This window comes from Giraffa tippelskirchi, chromosome 8 (genome assembly GCF_054371585.1).
Source record: "Giraffa tippelskirchi isolate mGirTip1 chromosome 8, T2T-mGirTip1v1.2.pri, whole genome shotgun sequence".
In the NCBI taxonomy this organism is placed as follows: domain Eukaryota; kingdom Metazoa; phylum Chordata; class Mammalia; order Artiodactyla; family Giraffidae; genus Giraffa; species Giraffa tippelskirchi.
The window spans coordinates 94189081-94195080 of NC_137282.1; the positions used below are offsets into that span (position 1 = coordinate 94189081).

At 38.9% G+C, this 6000-nt stretch overlaps 1 long non-coding RNA gene across 1 annotated transcript in view; it reads right to left on the reverse strand.

Annotated features, from left to right (window-relative positions):
- The window catches only part of LOC145516537 (uncharacterized), a 63345-nt gene extending 58422 nt beyond the window's left edge, over positions 1-4923 (reverse strand). The window contains exon 1 of the long non-coding RNA XR_014061461.1: positions 4732-4923. This is a non-coding gene — a long non-coding RNA (uncharacterized LOC145516537). The remainder of the gene's footprint in view (positions 1-4731) is intronic.
- Between the last annotated feature and the right edge of the window lie 1077 nt (positions 4924-6000).

Here is a 6000-nt window from a genome sequence, read left to right on the forward strand (position 1 = left end):
GAAGGACAGAGCTGGAGGCAAGAACCTACCCTACCAGACTGCTGCTGTATTCCAGTCCCTGATGACCCGGAGATGAGCCTGGGCTTTCCTAACCATGAAGCTCGAAAGCTCCACAACCCCGGAATAAGCAGAGGGCCCCTCTCCTGAAATCTGAAATGTAGATCCGCCAGATTGTTGTGTGCTGTCCTAGAGTGAGTAACTAGAGACCCACACACCTAGTCTTTTCCCTGTCTTCTAGTGTTTCCCACTGGATACTGCTTCAGAAGGTTGGCCATTTGTCCCCACTGCCCCACCTGTTTTGTTTTTTTTTTTAAGACAAGCTAAAGCATGGACAAGAGCTTTCTAAAATTACATGGCCACTAGGTGGTAGAACTGAGATTTGAACTCAGGCTGTCCAGCCTACCATCTCTTGTGCATGACTTCCAGGGGGTAGGTGTGCTTTTGTACTATATGTCTCTGCATTTCCCCATGATATGTAGCACAAAGACTTGTGCATACTTTCTCATTAAATACTTGAATGACTGTAACAGTGATATGAAATAATAAGAGAGAGAGAGCACTGGTTTAGTAAAAACTCTCTCGTAAAACTAGCCCAGCAAAGTCTCTACACAGAGGATACAATGTTTTTGCATTTAATCACTAACATGTTTTGAAGTTGAATTCAAATTAATAAATGCTATTGCATCCATCAGTTAAATGAAAGAGCCAATAAACAACCAACTCTACTTTCCAGTAAAGAGGAAACAATCCTTTAAGGAATACAGAGGTCTTGAGAGAGTGTATGATCAATGTTAAATTATGTGATAGGCTTTTAGAGTCTTAAGAGATGATCAGGCAAGAAAGAAAGATAGAATTAGGGTAGTTGGCATAAGACTTTCTCACAAATGGATCTCTCAGTGGATTTAGGAGGAACGATTTAGATAGAAGAAAAGAAGAGAACATTTGCTTACAGGCATAATGAAAAATAAGCACAAAGGCAGAAATGAACACAGAGGTATTGCAGGCCAATGAGGAAGGATCATGATCTAGATTAGGGAAACATGATGTCTGCAAGCAGTGAGAGAAATTAGAAAAGACATGATATGATATACTATATGGTTTCAAACATTATCAGTGGGTACTTGAGCTAGAAAGTAATATAATGCTCATAGATATAATGAAAGAAAGCAATTCTTTGCAAAAACTAATCTGGTAGTGATATATACAGTAGAGGAGCTCAGCCAAGATGGCTGAGTAGGCAGACCCTGGGCTTACCTCCTCTCCTGTGCACACCAAAACTACAAACTATTTAAGAGCAACTATTGATGAGAAAGACAGAATCTACCAGAAAAGATCTTCTACAACTAGAGATATAAAAAAGCAACCACAATGAGATGAGTAGGAGAGGTCACATAGATCTAGCCAAGATCCATGTCTCCAGAGGGAAAGTCACAAACAGGAGAATAATTACAACTGCAAATATTCTCCCCAAGGAGCTAGGGGTCTGAGTTCTACATCGGGCATCCCAGCCTGGGGGTCCTACAAGGGGAATTTGAGTCCCTAGGACATTTGACTCTGAAGACCAGCAGGGCTTATTTTTGGAAGTCCCAGAGGGCTGTGGGAAATAGAACCTTCACTCTCAAAAGATGTGCACAAAATCTCATCTGCTTTGGGACTCAGGACAGAAACATTAATTTGAAAGAAGCCTGGGCCAGATCTAATTGCTGATCTTGGAGAGCTTTGCCCTGGGGACATAGACTCTGGCAACAGCCACTCTGGGGAACTCCTGCTACCACATGGACACTGGTGCAGGCAGGTGCCATTTGCAATCCTCCCTCTAGATTATTAACCTCAGGATCCAGCCCTGCCATCACCCACCAACCTGTAGGCACCAGCACTTTGGTAAGTCAAGTAACTAGCCAAGGGCCATGCCCAGCAGCAGGCAGGTTGCCTTAAGTCTCCCTTAGCCCACAGCTGTCCCTGGACTTGGCCATGTCCACCAGAGGCCCAGGACACGACCCGTATATATACCACACTGGTATATCCAGGGTGCAGGCAATAGATACAGGATCCCCAGGGCCCTGCCATCAGAAACCCCAAGACCCAGCTCCACCCACCAGTGGGCAGGCACCAACCCAAGGATCTGCCGGGCCCCAGACCTTCCCACCAGCAGGGCGACACCAGCCCTAGGACGACTGCAATCCACAGCCTGCAATGGCAGGATTCAGCCCACCCACCAGCAGACCAATACTAGCTCTGAGACACCATGGGCCCCTCGTCCAGCCAGCCTGGTATCCAGCCCCACTCACCAGTGAGATGACACAAGCTTTGGGACAGGAGAGAGAGTCCAGAAATAAATTCACACACTTAATGGTCAATTCGGAGAAGGCAATGGCACCCCACTCCAGTACTCTTGCCTGGAAAATCCCATGGACGGAGGAGCCTGGTAGGCTGCAGTCCATGGGGTCACTATGAGTTGGACATGACTGAGCGACTTCACTTTCACTTTTCCCTTTCATGCATTGGAGAAGGAAATGGCAACCCACTCCAGTGTTCTTGCCTGGAGAATCCCAGGGACGGGGAAGCCTGGTGGGCTGCCGTCTATGGGGTCGCACAGAGTCGGACACGACTGAAGCGACTTAGCAGCAGCGACGGTCAATTAATGTATAGCAAAGAAGGCAAGAGTATACAATGCAGAAAAGCCAGTCTCTTCAATAAGTGGTGCTGGGAAGATTGGACAGCTATAGTAAAAGAATAAAATAAGGACAATTTCTCATACCATATACAGAAATAAACTCAAAATGTATTATAAAGATCTAAATGTAAGACTGGAGGAAACTCCTAGAGAAAAACATACACAGAACACTCTTCGACATAAATCATAGTAATATCTTTTTGGATCTGTCTCCTAAGGCAAAGGAAATAAAAGCAAAAATAAACAAATGGGACCTAATTAAACTTAAAATCTTTTGCACAGCAAAGGAAATTATCAACAAAACAAATAGACAAACTACTGAATGGGAGAAAATATTTGCAAATGATAAGACTGCTAAGGGGTTAACAAATGTATAAACAACTCATACAACTCAACATCAAAAAAATCACAAACAACCTGATTAAACAATGGGCAGAGAACTGAATAGACATTTTCCTAGAAAAGATATACAGATGGCCAACAAGCAAATGAAAAGATGCTCAATATTGCTAATTATCAGAGAAATACACATCAAAACCACAATGAGACATCATCTCACAGTTGTCAGAATGGTCATCATCTAAAAGAACACAATTAAATTTGGTGAAGATGTGGAGAAAAGGGAGCCCTTGTATACTGTTGGTGAGGATGTAAATTGGTGTAACCACTGTGGGAAACATTATGGAAATTCCCCAAAAAACTAAAAATAGAACTACTGTGTGACCCAGCAATTCCACTCCTGGGTATATATCTGAAAAACCCCACTAATTCAAAAAGATACTCACTCCCCAACATTCATAGCAGGATTATTTACAATAGCCAGGATGTAGAAACAACCTAAGCATCCATCAACAACTGATGGAAAAAGATGTGGTATATTTACAGAATGGAATACTACTCAGACATAAAAAGAATATAATTTTGCCATTTGCCAAAACATGGATGGACCTGGAAGGTATTATGCTGAATGAAATAAATCAGACAGGAAGACAAGTATCATATCACTGATACATGGAATCCAAAAAATAAAATGAATGACTATAGAAAGTACAAATAGATTTCTAGAGAACAAACTGGTGGTTACCAGTGGGGAGGTGGGTGGGTGGAGGGGCAAGATACACGTGAGGGATTACAGATACAGACTACTGTGTATAAAGTCAATAACTCACAAGGATACAAGGATATATTATACAATACCAGGAATACAGCCAATATTTTGTAATAACTTTAAATGGAGTATAATCTATAAAAATATAGAATCACTAAGCTGTACACCTGCAATTAATATTTATATCATAAATCAATTACAGTTCAGTTAAACATTTTAATCTAATAAAAGCGTTAAAATGAATTGGAAGGAAGACCATTTAGAAGGTTTTTTGTGGACTTCAACTGCATGATATTCTGAACTGATGCAGATTTCCTCCCAGTGCCGAAACTCAGAAATAGGGGATCAGATAGTAATGGGTGGTGTGCAATGGTGGTAAAAAAGAACAATATGATAGATGACATGAAGAATGGGATAAGGGAGGATCAGATTTAAGATGCTAAGGTCCTTAGATGTAGCATGTATAGTAACCTGAAAATACAGTACTAAAAGAATAAAAAGAAAACACATTTTCTAATCCAGTAGCAGGAATAAAAAAAAGAATACAAACGGAGGGAAGGAATAGTGCCCTCCGGAACAACACAAGAGGATATGAACCATACTTCCTTATAAGTAATAGAAGTATTAAACACAGGGTGGGATGGACACATCAGTTTCAGAATAGTAGTATATTCTGGAATTTTTTCATATAAGGAGGGAGGGAAGCAAATGGAATTAGGAGAGGGTTCAAAAAGGCTTCATTTCTACCTGTACTATTTTTGGTTTCTTGAAAACATCTGAAGCAAATATCTATATCTCCCTATTAAACCTTAAGAGGAGTACATAGATTCATTTATTAATTTCATGTTGTATAATAAATATTTGAAAAGCTATTGAAGTGAACCTGGATGAACCTGATGTGAAAAGTCTAGTTTAGCATGGACCAGAGCAGCCTTCTAACCAACCTTACCTTCTGCCCTTCCATCTGTAGCAGAAATCCTCTACATAATATCCATGAAGCTAGCACAGCAACGAGATAAAAGAGAGCACAATTCTCAAGAGATGTACTTTCTCACTTTTGTTACTAACGGTTTAACGTTTTTTAAGACAAATGAAGTCATGCTCCATATCATGAAAGACAAAGGTTCGTTCTGTAATCTGTTTATAGTGCCCTCTAGTGGCACCTCCGCACCTCCTCAAATGCAACAGCTTGCTTTACATGTTGCAAGTTTGTATACATTTTCCAACATAGCCACAAAACATGCATTGGATTTTGTTTTCTTCTTTTAAATTATTATTAAGCAGATATACAAGTAATTTCAGAGTTATTGGCTTTCAATGTTATTGTTCATTAATAATGGATAATTATTTATGAAAGAATCATGTTTTTCTTTTTAAACTGTAGGTTAAATCTATTAAATTTGTATAGGTAAAATGTTAGCAATATAATACCTTAGAAATGTTGTATTTCATGGGAAGTCCCTAGAGAAATGTCAATGCCCTCATTGTCAATAATATGTTTCAACCTTAGGAAAAATACTGAAATAATTTATATGAAATAGTTCTGATGAGGTTTTCTGTATTTATCGGAGTTGTGGTTGTTCTTTGATGATATTAGTTGATAGCACTATAGGGTTATCAATCATAATTTCATTTAATATTTAAAACTTCGCTGCAACATTACTTTTTTAATTTGAGACTAGCATCTTCTTGGCCAGTGTTTTTAAAATGCATATCAGACTTACCAAAGAAGTTTTATTAAAACATAGATGCTCAGGACTTATCCCAGACTTACTGTCTTTACTTAATTTTCTTGATACACTCCTCATAGAGTCTTAGAAAATGCTTGGTATGTCGTTGGTATATTATGTCTTGGTACCTTGTGTCTCAAGATTTTTATATGTAAAAATGAGGTTCATCCATTTTTACAAATCAGATGAAATACATACTGACCTTGAAAATTGGCTAAATATTGTCCTAATAGACATTTTATCTAAAACATTTTTTTAACTACTTCATTATTTTTATTTTACATGCCATAAAAACAACCAAATTTACTTATAAATTGCAATATTCTTATCATAAAACTCTCAAAAGACCTTTTACTTTAAAAGTCACCAATAATACATTTACCACAGCTGTTGTAAGTCTTTATCATCTACAAATAGATTATTTTACTCTAATGTCTTCCTGAAGGTTCTGTAATCAGCTACTGATCAGAGTTTGTGTCTTCAAACAA